Source organism: Bufo bufo, chromosome 4 (genome assembly GCF_905171765.1).
Source record: "Bufo bufo chromosome 4, aBufBuf1.1, whole genome shotgun sequence".
In the NCBI taxonomy this organism is placed as follows: Eukaryota; Metazoa; Chordata; class Amphibia; order Anura; family Bufonidae; genus Bufo; species Bufo bufo.
The window spans coordinates 514,417,258-514,434,884 of NC_053392.1; positions in this window are offsets into that span (position 1 = coordinate 514,417,258).

Genomic DNA, 17,627 nt, shown 5'->3' on the forward strand with positions numbered 1-17,627 from the left:
GAGTTTGAACTCTGGAATCTGATGGAACCCAGTAGGTCATTAAGCCCCCACATGAGAAGACCAGCACTGCCAATTGCACATTGCAGCTGGGGCACCATGTTAGAAATGTTTTATTGGGGACTGGGAGTTTCAATTGTAATTGCAAGTGTTAACAGTGAATTTTCTCAGTTATTGCAAATTCATAAAACATCAATGCTCTATTAGGTATTCTATTAAAACAAAATAAAGGACGGGAAGGAATACCCCTTTATAAAAAACTAAATAACAACTGCGGTATGAAAGGAAGTACTCAATACCGCCGGGGTATACAGTTGATAAAACCACCCCTCGGAATATGCTCCCTATAACTATTGAACAAATCCCAGTTGAATAAGGTAATTGACTACCCACAGTTGATAATCATATGCCTTCCACAATGTAGCAGACTGTATAATGCTCTGAGTCACTGGTCCACTGTAGCGCTACTGGACTAGTACCCACTCAGACGCTACTGTCTCAACAAATAAACTGTAGATGCTACTGGAGTATAGAAAACTAGCATAGGGTGTAGGCTATTTGATTCAGCATCAACAACAAGTGGCCTAGTGATACCCCACTCGCGGTGCATGTATCCCACAGCACTTATACACGCTTCTCCACTATGTTTGTAAACTCCAGTAGCTTACACGGCTTTTGCGCCTACTAGTTCAGCACCAATATGACTCGCTGTACACGTGTAGCTTTTCCCTATCATGCGCTCTACGCATTTCGCCTCATCAGCTCATTAGGAGTAGTGATGAGCGGCAGGGGTCATATTCGAATTCGCGATATTTTACGAATATTTTATAGAATATTAGTTGAATATTCTCGAATTAGAATATTCGAATTAGAACTTTTTTTTTACTCGAAAAATCGGCAATGTATTGATCGCGTGATATGCAAACATTACGCAATCAATACAGGCGTGGGTCAAAAAGGAATATATAGCACTATATTCGATATAGTGCTATATATTTGTTTTTTAGAATATTCGTAATTTTTTTCCCATCTGAAGTTATGATTCCTCCCTGCTTGTCAAGCAACTTAAGCAGGGCGGAATCATGACTTCAGATGGAAAAAAATGACGAATATTCTAAAAAATGAATATATAGCACTATATCGATTATATTCGTTTTTTAGAATATTCATCTTTTTTTTTTTTCAATCTGTACTGAAAACTCAGATCCTATGGTATATTCTAACCCCTAGGCGTTCCCATGGTGATGGGGATGCTTGTCAGGGAGGAGTATGCCGAAGTGGAACAACTGTACAGATTGGAAAAAAAAAGACGAATATTCTAAAAAACTAATTTATTCGATATAGTGCTATATATTTGTTTTTTAGAATATTCGTCATTTTTTACATCTAAAGTCATGATTCCTCCCTGCTTAAGTTGCTTGTGGGCCAATGACTCATTGGCCCACAAGCAAGAACCAGGGAGGAATGATGTGTTCAGATGGGAAAAAATGACGAATATTCGCTATAACGAATATATAGCACTATATTCGAAATATTTGCGAATTCTTAAAGTTGCGATATTCGAGATAAAAATTTGCTATTCGAATATTTGTGCTCAACGCTAATCAGTAGCTGCTAATATGCAGAGTACAGACAGACAACATATAGAACGCCGTCTGAATTGATGTTTTATGCTTTAATGTTCCTTTAGGCAGTGATAAGTTATTAGTGTGGAACATAAGCCTCAGTATCGTGTTACACAGTGAACTGATTTATTGCAAATTCAACATTAATCAGCAGAGGCAATGAAATAAAGGAGAATCCAAGTTAACTAGATGGCCTGCCTCTGCTGATAATGTGGGAAATATTGTCTACTCAAATATGCCGGTAATATATCATCGATTTAATAGGAATATTCTATACATATCAATGGTCTATATTCATGGGTTTCTCCCCGAGTATATCTCTCAACCAATGTAAAATTAGAAAAATGTGTGTCTGAGATTTTTTTTTTAGAAGAATGCCTTATTTTTTTCCTTTTAACAAGCCTGTTGCAGTTTAATAGTCACTGAAGTACTTTATCATTTTTACAATGTTTTTTGTCGCCCGTTTCTACCATATTTCACTTTCTATCAGTGTATTTTTCCAGCGCTGAATCTATGCTATTTTTTTTAGCTCTACCTAGAAGATTTTCGGTGACATCATTTGAACAAATATGTTGTTGTTAACATTGAGAAACCTCTTTGCTTGCAGTTGTATATTTTATTTGGCTAAAGATGGACTCATGTCTAATACATCACATGTCCATTGGTGATACTATTTAAGATGGAATTTCCAAAACTCACAAATACCAAACTGCCAAATGTTCCGATGTTGGACTAGTATACTAAACACGCAATATATCTCCTTCTTTTCCAAACAGAAATAGATTTCTCTTAGATTTGTTTGATAAATTTGACCTAAGATTTCCATTCGGAGTTATTGGAGTTCCTACTGTTTTTCTGTGTGTTGGTGGGCCAAGGCCTAATCACCCAAATCTCCCAAGGAGGTCATAAATTACAGCAATGAGATGGGTCTTTGTATTTCTACTGCTGTGGAATAAGGCGAATTCGCAGCAGTATTTTCTGACAGGCCTGAATTTAATTCATTGTTTTATGACAGATGGTTAAAGTGTACATGTTCCCTCAGCTGATTTATGATCATTTGGGTCTAGAGGATTCTATAATTTACAAGTAATGTGAAAACAGATGGATGGACAGACACTAAAGTGTTGTCTGACCTATGTGTTCTCACCACTGCTTACAAATGGCATCCATATGCGAGTGAGTCTGTTAAAGTTAGATCTTCATTAACACAGCTTTGAAAAATGTCATGACTCATGGAACGTCTCTATCTGATAGTGTGTGTGTGTGTGTGTGTGTGTGTATATATATATATATATATATATATATATATATCCTTAATTTTAAACATTATATATATATATACATTGATAAATAGATTGATAAATTGATAGATAGAGATATTTATAATATATGTATTATTTATCCCACAATTATTAAAGTCACATCAATGTAACGCTTCCTTTACTTTATCCAGAGGGTCAGTATGGTATATCAGGAGTGTTATAAACAGGTTTAACTAACATAAGTTTAGGATCTGTCTAAACAAATGAATCCAAATTTACTAAGGGACTATGTTTTCAGAATTTAAAAATAACATGGTTTTGGGTTGGTGCAGGTTAACATTTCTGGTGGGTTAGAATCAGCCATGGGCTGTGATTTTTCTGACCAGAGCAATGCTATTATAATCATCTAGAATAAATATAAGATCCAGACTTTGCTTCCTAGGGCTCATATCCATGTGTCATCAGCTGTGAAACATCTGAGTAAAACCACATTTTATACTCATAATGTAAATATGTTCTTGCAAAAAAAAAAAAACGTTCTTATTTTCTTAGAGAACCTTATGTCGAATGATGGTGCTATGCTGAATCATACCTTAATTATATTTTCAGGTGTTCATTTATGCATTATTTATTATGTAATTGCCTATGTATTTGATAATTAATGATATGTATAGTTATACAAAATTATTTCCAATTTTTGCCATGGTAAAAAAAAAAATTGTTTCAAACTTTTTTTTTACATGAAAGGCTGGCCTATAGACCTTTGCTAATTATTGATTGAAATATTGCATTTTAATTTTAATCATTATGAACCCAATGAGATTAAAACTAATGGTTACTGATCTAATTTTTTTTTACTATAGTTATGTATTGGTCAAATATGCAATGTGAAACCTTTTCAGGACATGGCGATGTTTCATTTTTGCATTTCCATGTTTTACTCCCAGCCTTCCTGGAGCAATAACCTTTGAATTTTTCTGTTTACACAGCCATGTGAAGGCTTGTTTTATTGCGGGACAAGTTTTATTTTACTGTTGTATACAATGTAGTGGGAAGCAAGCAAAAAATTTCAAATGGGGTGAAACTGGAAAAAAAAATGCTTTTTCGCCATTGTTTTATGGGTTTCATTTTTATGGTGTTCCCTATGTGGTAAATCTGACCTGTTCCCATTCATTCTCTGAGTCAGCACAATTACAATGATACCAGATTAGTTTAGGTTTTTTGTATTTTAACACTATAAAATTCTATAAAATAAAAAAAACTTTTGAAAAAAAATATTTTCATCGCTGTATTCTGACCCCCATAACTTTTTTATTTTTAAGTCTACGTAGCTAATTTTTTGTGAGGCAATCTATACTTTTCATTGGTACCATTTTGGGATGTGAATGACTGTTTGATCACTTTTTATAAAATTTTTGGGCTGAGGTGAAGCGACAAGAAATGAATGGGTTTGTGTGTGAACTGCAAAAAATGCTAAAATATAGTTATGTGCATGATGTCTAAGTGGCGTTCTCCAGGCTTGTCTTTGATCTTTTCTAAGGCTGCCATTAATATTAGATTTGTGTGTGTCCAACTCTCAGTACCCCTAATAATCAGCTGTATGATGGCTGTACTGCAGCGTCTTTAGTGTTTATATTGTTCCAGGCATGTTTGTAATGTTGAACGCTGATATAATGTTTAGGACTAGTGTTGAGCGAACAGTTCGAGCATAGTTCGGGTCCGTACCGAATTTTGGGGTGTTCGTGACACGGACCCGAACCCGAACTTTTTCGTAAAAGTTCGGGTTCGGGTTCGTCGTTCGGCATGTATTTTGGCGCATTTTGAAAGGCTGCAAAGCAGCCAATCAACATGCATCATACTACTTGCCCTAAGATGCCATCGCAGCCATGCCTACTATTGGCAAGGCTGTGATTGGCCAAGTGCAGCATGTGACTCAGCCTCTTTATAAGCTTGTGCGCACGTCGGGACGTGCTCACTCCCGATGTGAATAGAACAGGGATAGACGCAGCTGATGCTAGGGCGAGAATAGGCAGGGATAATTGAATAACTGGAAGCAAATTTCTCTCCTCCACCTGTGATTCATCTGAACAACTGCAGCTGAGCTGCTTTTTTGATAGGGATTGGCTATTTTTAGAGTGGCCAGAGTGATTTTTCCATCCACATGTACCTGGGCTGACCGCCGGCCGCCATTTTGCGACTTGTAGTGCTGCAGCAGAAGCTGCCACAGTGTGCATTCCAAAGCTCCAAACAAGTCAGACATCTACACCTGGGATTCAGACCAATAGCGATTTAGCAGCACAGTCCAAGGCTATTTTTTTTAAAGGTTGTGCAGACCATTTTGTGGCACATGTTACTGGGCTGATAGGCGGCGGCCATCTTGGGACTAGTGCTGCAGCACAATCTCTCCCAACGTCCATTAATCACTTGTAATAGTGGTCTGTGCCATAGAAATCCTACATCAGGGACTTGGGTGTGCTTGTGTCACCCCTACTAATACCAGTCCACCTGTAATCCATACAGTGAAAAGCCATAAAGTATTCCAGTGAGGGAATTTTTTTTTTATTTAAAAAAGGCCAAGTTAGTTTATCTGGCGTTCAATATACTAGATACAGTTAGGCCTGCGTTTCATACATCTGGAATTAGCAAACTAATGTGCTGGGGTTGGGAAAACATATATGTACCCATACTAGAATCTGTCAAAGAAAGCGGTACTCACATATAACAGTCATTCCATCTGTAATCCATACAGTCAAAAGACTGAAAGTATTCCAGTGAGGGAATTTTTTTTTTATTTAAAAAAGGCCAAGTTAGTTTATCTGGCGTTCAATATACTAGATACAGTTAGGCCTGCGTTTCATACATCTGGAATTAGCAAACTAATGTGCTGGGGTTGGGAAAACATATATGTACCCATACTAGAATCTGTCAAAGAAAGCGGTACTCACATATAACAGTCATTCCATCTGTAATCCATACAGTCAAAAGACTGAAAGTATTCCAGTGAGGGAATTTTTTTTTTATTTAAAAAAGGCCAAGTTAGTTTATCTGGCGTTCAATATACTAGATACAGTTAGGCCTGCGTTTCATACATCTGGAATTAGCAAACTAATGTGCTGGGGTTGGGAAAACATATATGTACCCATACTAGAATCTGTCAAAGAAAGCGGTACTCACATATAACAGTCATTCCATCTGTAATCCATACAGTCAAAAGACTGAAAGTATTCCAGTGAGGGGATTTTGCTTATAAAAAATAATATATTTCATTGTGGTGCGAGTTGAATCGCAACAATGAAGAAAAATACTATTAAGGGACGAGGACGCGGTCGTGGTGGTGTCCGTGGAGCCTCTGTTGCTGGTAGAGGACGTGGCCGTTCGGCCCCAGGCGCACACAGTAGGGAACGAACTCCCTCAACTAGCCGGCAGAATGTACCGCAATATCTCGTGGGGCCCAATGCCGCTCTTAGGATGGTAAGGCCTGAGCAGGTACAGGCATTAATCGATTGGGTGGCCGACAGTGCTTCCAGCACGTTCACCACATGGTCTTCCACCCAGTCTTCTGCGGAAAGCGCACAGGTGGCACCTGAAAACCAAGCCCATCAGTCTGTCACATCACCCCCAAGCATATCAGGGAAACGGTCTGAGCCACAAGTTATGCAGCAGTCTCTTCTTCTGTTTGAAGACTCTGCTTCCAGGGTTTCCCAGGGGCGTCCACCTAGCCCTTCCCCAGTGGAGGAAGACATACCATGCACTGACGCACAACCACTTATGTCTCCAGATGAAGAGGACATGGGAATACCACCACAGCAGAGTCACCGACTCTCTGATGATGACGAAACACAGGTGCCCACTGCCGCGTCTTTTTGCAGTGTGCAGACTGAACAGGAGGAGGTCAGGGAGGGAGACTGGGTGGAAGACGATGCAGAGGACGATGAGGTCTTAGACCCCACATGGACTGAAGGTCGTGGCGATGACTTTCACAGTTCAGAGGAAGAGGTAGTGGTGAGACCGAGACAACAGCGAAGCCAAAGAGGGAGCAGGGGGCCAAAGCAGACGAGCCGCCGCCCCCAGAGTTCGCCTGCTACTGGACATCGCCAACAGGGACCCAGCCCCACAAAGGCAGCTTCAAAGAGTTCCCTGGCATGGCACTTCTTTAAACAATGTCCTACCGACAAGACCCGAGTGACTTGCACGCTCTGCCATCAGAGCCTGAGGCGAGGCATTAACGTTCTGAACCTCAGCACAACCTGCATGACCAGGCATCTACATGCAAAGCATGAACTGCAGTGGGGTACACACCTTAAAAACCAGGCACTCGCTGAGGCTCCCCCTGCTCCCTCTACCGCTGCTGCCTCGGCTTCCGCCTCGAGAGGAATGTTGCCACCTGCCGAGCAGCAAACAGAGGATGTGCCACCGACACCACCACCACCGCCACCGTCAACTAGCGTCTCCACTATATCACACAGCAGCGTTCAGCTCTCAATATCTCAAACCTTAGAGAGGAAGCGCAAATTCCCCCCGAGTCACCCTCGAGCCCTTGGCCTGAACGCCAGCATTTCTAAACTGCTGGCCTTTGAAATGCTGTCATTCCGGCTGGTGGACACAGACAGCTTCAAACAGCTGATGGCCATGGCTGTCCCGCAGTATGTGGTTCCCAGCCGCCACTACTTCTCCAAGACAGCCGTGCCTTCCCTGCACATGCAAGTGTCCGATAAAATCAAGTGTGCACTGCGCAACGCCATTTGTGGCAAGGTCCACCTAACCACAGATACGTGGACCAGTAAGCACGGCCAGGGACGCTATATCTCACTAACTGCACACTGGATGAATGTAGTGGCGGCTGGGCCCCCGGTGGACAGTTCCTTGGCGCACGTCCTTCCGCCCCCTAGGATCGCAGGGCATCATTCTCTGCCTCCTGTAGCCTCCTCCTCCTACTCGGCTTCCTCCTCCACTGCTTCCACCAGCTCATCCGGTCAGCCACACACCTTCACCACCAACTTCAGCACAGCCCGGGGTAAACGTCAGCAGGCCATTCTGAAACTCATATGTTTGGGGGACAGGCCCCACAGCGCAAAGGAGTTGTGGCGGGGTATTGAACAACAGACCGACGAGTGGTTTCTGCCGGTGGGCCTCAAGCCAGGCCTGGTGGTATGCGATAATGGGCGAAATCTCGTGGCAGCTCTGGGACTAGCCGGTTTGACGCACATCCCTTGCCTGGCGCATGTGCTGAACTTGGTGGTGCAGAGGTTCATTCACCACTACCCCAACATGTCAGAGCTGCTGCATAAAGTGCGGGCCGTCTGTGCGCGCTTCCGCCGTTCACATCCTGCCGCTGCTCGCCTGTCTGCGCTACAGCGGAACTTCGGCCTTCCCGCTCACCGCCTCATATGCGACGTGCCCACCCGGTGGAACTCCACCTTGCACATGCTGGAGAGACTGTGCGAGCAGCAGCAGGCCATAGTGGAGTTTCAGCTGCAGCACGCTCGCGTCAGTCGTACTGCCGAACAGCACCACTTCACCACCAATGATTGGGCCTCCATGCGAGACCTGTGTGCCCTGCTGCGCTGTTTCGAGTACTCCACCAACATGGCCAGTGGCGATGACACTGTTATCAGCGTTACAATACCACTTCTATGTCTCCTTGAGAAAACACTTAGGGCAATGATGTTAGAGGAGGTGGCCCAGGTGGAGGAGGAGGAGGAGGATGAGGGCTCGTTTCTAACACTTTCGGGCCAGTCTGTTCGAAGTGGCTCAGAGGGAGGTTTGTTTAATCAGCAGAGGACAGGTTCACAAGTCGCCAGCCAAGGCACTGTACTGGAGGACGAGGAGGATGAGGAGGAGGAGGTGGAGGGGGACGAGGATGACGCAAGTTCACAGCGGGGTGGCAGCCCAGGCCCATCACTGGTGCGTGGCTGGGGGGATACGGTGGACGATGACGATACGCCTCCCACAGAGGACAGCTTGTCCTTACCCATGGGTAGCCTGGCCCACATGAGCGAATATATGCTCCAATGCCTGCGCAACGACAGCAGAGTTGCCCACGTTTTAACGTGTGCAGACTACTGGGTGGCCACCCTGCTGGATCCCCGGTATAAAGACAATGTGCCCACTTTAATTCCTGAACTGGAGCGCGACCGTAAGATGCGCGAGTACAAGCGCACGCTGATAGAGGCGCTCTTGAGAGCATTCCCACATGTCACAGGGGAACAGGTGGAAGGTGAAGGCAGAGGAGTGGCAAGAGGTCGCCAACGCAGCTGTGTCACGGCCAGCTCATCTGAGGGCAGGGTTAGCATGGCAGAAATGTGGAAAAGTTTTGTCTCCACGCCACAGCTATCTGCACCGACACCTGATACGGAACGTGTTAGCAGGAGGCAGCATTTCACTAACATGGTTGAACAGTATGTCTGCACACCCCTCCACATCCTGACGGATGGTTCGGCCCCATTTAACTACTGGGTTTCGAAATTGTCCACGTGGCCAGAGTTAGCATGTTATGCCTTGGAGGTGCTTTCCTGCCCGGCGGCCAGCGTTTTATCTGAACGCGTATTCAGCACGGCAGGGGGCGTCATTACTGACAAGCGCAGCCGCCTGTCCACAGCCAACGTGGACAAGCTGACCTTCATAAAGATGAACCAGGCATGGATCCCACAGGACCTGTCCCTCCCTTGTGCAGAGTAGTCCTTATTAACTGCCTAAAACATGTCTTGTTGTGCTACGGGCCACTTCTTTATTTCATACAAATTTTATGAAACCCACAGTTGAATGAAACTCTTCTCTGTCTGGGCGCCGGGGCCTAACCAGATGAAAGTGGCCGGTTAAACTAACGGGTGACATGAAGCCATAACCTCTGCCATGCTACCTCTGTCTTCTGTCTGGGTGCTGAGGCCTAAGTCAAATAAAGCGGTCTTCTGCTGTGCTGGGGGATATGAAGCTAATCTCTGACCTCTCTCCTCTGTCTGGGTCCAAAGGCCTAAATCACTGAAAGAGGCCTTCTCCTGTGGTGTGTGATATGATGCCAGAATATGTGCTGTGGGGCCTCTCTCCTCTTCCTGGGTGCAGGGGTCAAATAAACTAAATTGTGGCCTACTCCTGTGGTGGTTGATATGATGCCTGATTCTCTGATGTGGAACCTCTCTCCTCTGTTTGGGTGAAGGGGTCAAAGTAACTAAATGGTGGCTTCTCCTGTGGTGGCTGATATGATGCCAGAATATGTGCTGTGGTGCCTCTCTCCTCTTCCTGGGTGCGGGGGTCAAAGTAACTCAATGGTGGCTTCTCCTGTGGTGGCTGATATGATGCCAGAATATGTGCTGTGGTGCCTCTCTCCTCTTCCTGGGTGCGGGGGTCAAAGTAACTCAATGGTGGCTTCTCCTGTGGTGGCTGATATGATGCCAGAATATGTGCTGTGGTGCCTCTCTCCTCTTCCTGGGTGCAGGGGTCAAAGTAACTAAATGGTGGCTTCTCCTGTGGTGGTTGATATGATGCCTGATTCTCTGCTGTGAAACCTCTCTCCTCCATCTGGGTGTAGGGGTCAAAGTCTTTCAAAGTCGCCTTCTCCTGTGCTGATTGATATAAAGCTGATGGTTGTGCCATCTGACATGGTTGCCAGGGTCTGATTCAATGGGGGCCTACTCCTGTGGTGGGTGATCTAAATGCCTGATTCTCTGCTGTGAAACCTCTCTCCTCCGTCTGGGTGTAGGGGTCAAAGTCTTTCAAAGTCGCCTTCTCCTGTGCTGATTGATATGAAGCTGATGGTTGTGCCATCTGACATGGTTGCCGGGGTCCCATTAAATTGGGGCCTACTCCTGTGGTGGGTGATCTAAATGCCTGATTCTCTGCTTTGAAACCTCTCTCCTCCGTCCGGGTGTAGGGGTCAAAGTCTGTCAAAGTCGCCTTCTCCTGTGCTGATTGATATAAAGCTTATGCTTGTGCCATCTGACATGGTTGCCGGGGTCTGATTCAATGGTGGCCTACTCCTGTGGTGGGTGATCTAAATGCCTGATTCTCTGCTGTGTAACCTCTCTCCTCCGTCTGGGTGTAGGGGTCAAAGTAACTAAATGGTGGCCTACTCCTGTGGTGGGTGATATGATGCCTGGTTCTCTGCTGTGGGACCTCTCTCCTTTGTCTGGGTGCTGTGGTCAAAATAATAGTAAGTGACCTTCTCCATTGGTGGGTGACTTGAAGCCTGATTCTGTGCTATGGGACCTCACTCCAATTAATATTGTTTAATTTTTATTTATTTTATGTTAACTCATCATTTCCCTATCTACATTTGTTTGCAGGGGATTTAACTACATTTTGCTGCCTTTTGCAGCCCTCTAGCCCTTTCCGGGTGTGTTTTACAGCCTTTTTAGTGCCCAAAAGTTCGGGTCCCCATTGACTTCTATGGGGTTCGGGTTCGGGATGAAGTTCGGGTCGAGTTCGGATCCCGAACCCGAACATTTTTCGAAAGTTCGGCCGAACTCGTCGAACCCGAACATCCAGGTGTTCGCTCAACTCTATTTAGGACTTATCCAAAGAATAGGTCCTACATTTTAAAAGCATGTAGATTGCTGTTGAAATTTTTTATTATCAGCTTTCATACTCAATGTAATGTGCATACTGCAGTAATTAATTCAAACAGGTCAACATGCAAATGTGCACCCGTCATGTAAGCAGCCAACCTTCTATTACAGTTGACATAACTATTCCTACGGGCAACAACATTTCTATTTAGCTGTCAAACATTTGCCCTAAATGTCATACACTGAGTCACCCAAAAGTTTTCCTCTAACATCAACACTGATCTGTCTAAGGCGTTCAACCAAGTCTACATTCCAGCCACCACAGATAAATAGTTCATAAAAATATCTCTTCTAAAGTCATAACTGACTGTGCTGAGACCAACGATGAAAGTGACCAAGTCCATGCCGTAAAACCTCAAAAGGAGGACAGTTGTCCAAAGTGTCTTGTCCACTAATAATATTCACATACATATACACCCACATCAAACACATCCACATGGTCAAAGATAGATTTATACTTCTTCATATATTAGCTTATTTTTCATTGGATAATTATTAGTGTTGATCGAGCACCATAGTGCTCAGGTGCTCGGGGGCTCGGGCAGAACAAATCGGGATGCTCAGGTGCTTTACCGAGCACCCGAGTATAATGGAAGTCAATAGGAGAACCCGAGCATTAAACCAGGCACCCCCTGCTCTGAAGAGGAGAGGGTACCTGGTTCATAGGAAAAGGTCAGAAATTGATGGAAACACCACCGAAATGGTTTGGGAACAGCATGGGGAGGATGTCTGGATGCATTTTGGACTCCCACTGAGAAACCCCGCAATCCTACGACTCGCTCCCGGCCTCCACAACATTGACCCAGTGTGTCGTCAGGGAAATGTAGCGTCCCTGGCCGAATGCACTTGTCCATGTGTCCGTGGTTAAGTGGACCTTCCCATTAACTGCAATGATCATGGCACGTGTGATGTTACGGGACACATGTTAGTGTAAGGCGGGCACGGCACACCATGAAAAATAGTGGCGACTGGGGACTGCGTAACGTGGGACGGCCGCCGACATCAGGCTGCGGAAGGCATCAGTGCCCACAAGCCTAAATGGCAACATTTCCAGGGCCAGTAATTTGGAAAGCTGCGCATTTAGTGCTAAGGCCTGTGGATGGGTGGATGGGTATTTTCGCTTACGTTCAAAGGCCTGGGGTAAGGACATTTGGATGCTTCACTGGGACACGAAAGTGGATGTGGTCACTGATGGTGCTTGCGAAGGTCCAAGTGCATGGCGGGAGGCATCCGGGCCTACACCTTCGACAGGGGATTGGCCAGCACGTAACATAGGGGAAGAGGAGGCAGTGGTGTGACCCGCAGACACAGATTGTGGACCCAGGCATTCGTCCCACTTAGTACGGTGCTTGGTTGCCATGTGGCGGATCATGCTGGTGGTGGTGAGGTTGCTAGTGTTCACGCCCCGGCTCATTTTCATATGGAACAGGTTGCAAACTACTATTCATTTGTCGTCCGCACTTTCCTCAAAAAAGCACCATACTGCGGAACTTCTACACCTTGGCAAGGGAGATTTCCGTAAGGGGGTGCTCCGTGGAACAGTTGCGGGCCTGTTTGGCCCAAACATGCCTGCCTTCTCCCTTTTGGCACCCCACTGCCTCTACCAGCCTGTTGCGGTGCTGCAGATCCCTCCCTCTCTGTACTGCTGTCCTCACTCGGCTTTTCACCTTCCCAGGTTGGGTCAGTGACCTCATCGTCCACCACCTCCTCTTACACCTCCTCACTCTGATCATACTCCTGACTTGTTGACCTAACCACAACCTCAGTGATTGACAACTGAGTCTCATCCTCTTCATCAACCTTTTGAGACAGTAATTGCGGTTGACTTATTGGCAACTGTGTCTCATCATCATCCACCTCATTAAACACTAATTACTGTTACCCACCATCATGTTCTTGTGACTGTGGATGATCAAGAGATTGGGAATCAGGGCACAAGATCTCATGTCCCTCTTCAAGCGTGCTTGGCGAGAGTGCCAAATCAAGTAATGGCGATAAAAAGATGTCCTCAGAATATCCGAGTGTGGGATCACTTGTTTGGCCAGACTGTACATGGTGGGAGGAAGTATGATGAAGGTGAGGATTGTATTGAAACATAAAAAGAGAAAAGTCCAGATCAAGAAATCTCCACTGTGCAATGGACGAGCCCAGGCCAGCTCTGTGCAGTAAACTTTGAAAGAAAAAACTTCCAGCACATAGTGAGTATAAAAGATTGCTTCGTCTTTATTCCATAGCACTCACAACAAACATAACCTCCCATTAGATCGACATGGTTTGAAACATGTCGATCTAACGGGAGGCATCGGGAGGTTATTTTTGTTGCGAGTGCTATGGAATAAAGATGAAGCAATCTTTTATACTCACTATGTGCTAGAAGTTTTTTCTTTTGAGGATTGTGTTGACCAGACTCCTGGCTACTGAGACTGGACTTGGTGGAAGACAGGGTGGTGCTTAACCGACTGGAAGCATTATCTGCTGCAATCCAACCGACCACCTGGTCGCACTGGTCTGACTTTAAGAGTGGTGTCCTTCGCCGCCCTGCAAACTGGGACATGAAGCTAGGCATCATGGATGATTGTTTTTCTTGTGCTCTGGCAGCAGGCACAGTTTCTCAGTGCTGAGGGCCACGGTCTCTGCGTGCACCATCAGCATCACGGCCAATTCCCCGTCCATTACTGCTCGCCTTCTTCATTTTAAATGTGATATATGCTTGAAAGTATGTCACACGTACAGTAGCGTAGGATTTGGAAGTGTATGCGCAAAAAAATTTACAAAGGTATTTGTGATTAGGAAACGTTATACAGGACAGGTAACACAGGTAATTGAAAAAGGTACACTGGATGCCACTGATATTTTAGGATGCGCACATTTTAAACAGGAGATGTGGCGCGGATAATTTAACTGTCCGCAGCGGACACCATCTACGGAAAAAGTGCACTGATGCCACTGATATTTTAGGGATGCACACTCTTTAAACGGGAGATGTGGCGAGGATAATTTAACTGTCCGCAGCGGACACCGTCTACGGAAAAAATACCCTGGGTGTCACTGATATTTTAGGGATGCGCACATTTTAAACAGGAGAAGTGGGGCGGATAATTTAACTGTCCACAGCGGACACCGTCTACTGAAAAAGTACACTGGACGTCACTGATATTTTAGGGATGCGCACACTTTACACAGGAGATGTGGCGCGAATAATTTAACTGTCTGCATTGGCCTATTACACAGTATTTAGCGCAGGATGCGCTAAAAATATATATTGCTGCTGTCACACACAATAGTCTTTAAAAGGACTTTTGGGTCTCTGAAAAGTTTTTTGTAAAAAAATCTTCCTATTACACTCCCTACACTGTCTGTCCCTTCCTATGCACAGCTCTCCCTAACAGTGATCAATTTAGCGCAGGTTGCGCTACAAACATATATTGCTGCTGTCACACACTATAGTCCTTACAAGGACTTTTGGGTCTATGAAACGTTTTTGTACAAAAAAAAATATTCAATTACACTCCCTACCCTCTCTGTCCCTTCCTATGCTCAGCTCTCCCTGACTACGAATGAGCCGAACATGCGTCATCGGGTGCTTTATAGCACCCGATGACGTGTTACGGCCAGCCAATCACTGTAATGCCAGTAGCCAACATGGCTACTGGCATTACAGTGAGGGCAGCACTTACCTGCATGTTGTAGAAAGGCACAAGGGACCATCATAGATGGAAGATATGTGTCATCGAGGTTCCTGGCCTCGGTGAAGTAGGAGCCAGTAGTGTAAATGTCCGCAGCAGTTGCTGATGGACACTTTGATAGTTAGCATAGCTGTGAAAAGCTAATCCGGGCCGGCTCTTACTGGGAGCAGCCAAAGTGCAGGGAGGGTTGGCTGTTCCCCATGGTCCAGGCCGGGTTTTGACGGGCTTACAAAAAGTCAGCCAGCAGGGTCAGTGGTGTGATTACCTGGCTGATGGTGGAGCTCTGTGTAGCTGTGTGTTTTTGGAGCTGAGAGAAAACCAGAGGGTCTCTGCTGAGAGACAAAGGACAAAGCAAGGTTCCCATCCACTCCGTGGGGAGTACAGTACTGTGCCCTAAAACTTTCTATGTGATTTTTGAGATTCAAGACTGAACTGTTTTTCTTTAAGTGTCAGCTGAAGTAAGCTGATCACTACCGCCTGTTGAATTGTGGTGTGCCAACAATAAAAGACATTTATTACTTTGATTTCCACCACTAAAAGGCTACTGTGTATTTATCTGAAGGCTACCATTTGGGAAATCCCTACAATTGGTGTCGGATGCGGGCACACCCAGGATTGCTTGAAGCAGCAACAAGTTAAATGTCAAAAGCTGTTTTTTTTTCTCTGGTTGGACTCTTAAAGGGCCAGTAGCCTAAATTACTGAATGGATTTTTTTTGTTAAAAGGAAGTTTTTCAATTGATGTCCAGGGTTAAAGCAGCAGCGGAGCTTCAACAAGAGTCAATGAAAATGGAGGATCTTATCAAGCAGATGGTGCAGAGCAATCTACAGCAGCAACAGGCATTGGAGCAACAACGGCAGGCTAATGCCCATCAGCAGGAGACGAACCGCCTACTGGCGGAGCAAATTGCAACCTTAAGAGAGAAGGTGGCCGCACAACCAGCGGGGTATGTGGCTGAACAGAATGTGGGCGGAATAAAAAACGTGCAATCTGCCTTACAAAAAATGACAGCAGAGGATGACGTAGAAGCCTTCCTCACCGTCTTTGAGCGGGTCGCTGAGCGGGAGAGACTACCAGCTGAGCAATGGGCCGAGGTGCTGGCCCCCTTCCTCTCAGGCGAACCCCAGAAGGCGTATTATGACTTATCATTGCAGGATGCACGGGAATACTGTAACGGTCACGTCCACACACACAGGGGGAAGGGTAGTGACCACTGCGCTCCACCCTCACCCCTGGCCCTGCCTACTTGCCTCACGAGTCCTGATGACAGGGGACAACTGGACGGCAGTCCCTAACTTAGGATATGTGCAGGGAAGACAGACAAGACAAAATACGGAACATGAACGGACCGGGTCAGAACCAAGAGAGCTACGCAGTACAACGGATAAAGCAAAGAATGGTCAGGAGAAGCCGGGGTCAAATACCAGGAGAGTAGCGAAGTACAAGAGGAGTCCTAAGAGAGTAGTCAGGTGGGAGCCGAGGTCACAATACCAGGATGTATGCGCAGTACAGGAGGAGCAGGCAGAGGATCGTCAGGGAACAGGATCAGGTAAATATTCAGTAGTCCAACAAATAGCCAGGAACCTAGAAATTAACAGGCAACCTGTAGCCAGCAGGCTGCCTGTATTTATAGTGGGGAGTGAGGGTCATGTGACGTGGCCAGCGTCACATGACCGACAGACCAACCAGTCGAGCACCGAGTGATCAGCTCGGCGCTCAAGGCAGACTAGGAGCAGGGAGCCACCCAGCTAGTAAAGCCGCCCTGGGAATGAGGTCAAACACAGAACCTCATTCCAAAAGCTAAGCAACAGTTCTGCGGGCAATGGGGGACCGAGTGCACCTTCGGAACCCCGTGACAGTACACCCCCTTTTACGAGGGGCCACCGGACCCAAGACTTCAGGCGATGGCTTTTCAGGGTGTTCTAAATGAAATTTACGAACCAGTCTAGGAGCATGAACCTCCCTGGCAGGTACCCAAGATCTCTCTTCAGGTCCATACCCCTTCCAGTGAATCAGATACTGCAAGGAGTTACGCACCTTCCTGACATCCACTATTTTAGACACCACATACTCGACAGCATCATTAACAAGAACCGGCGGAGGCGAGGCTTTCGATGGTACTACCGGTTCAAAATATTTTTTAAGTAGAGATTTATGGAACACATTATGAATGTGGAATGACTCGGGCAGCTCCAACCTAAATGATACCGGGTTAATCACCTCCGTGATCTTATATGGTCCAATAAAACGAGGAGCAAATTTTCTAGAAGCTACCTTATATATAAGGTAGCTTCTAGAAATAGATTCTTGGAGGACAACCATACTTTATCCCCAACCTGAAAGTTCACCCCCCTTGAACGTCTCCTATCGGCCTTGAGTTTTTGAGAACTTTGAGCCTTTTCTAGGTTCGATTGAACCCGGGCCCAAACTGTGCACAGTTCGGAGGAGAGTTTATCAGCTTCAGGGTTAGAGGAGGAGACAGACGACCCAGAATGAA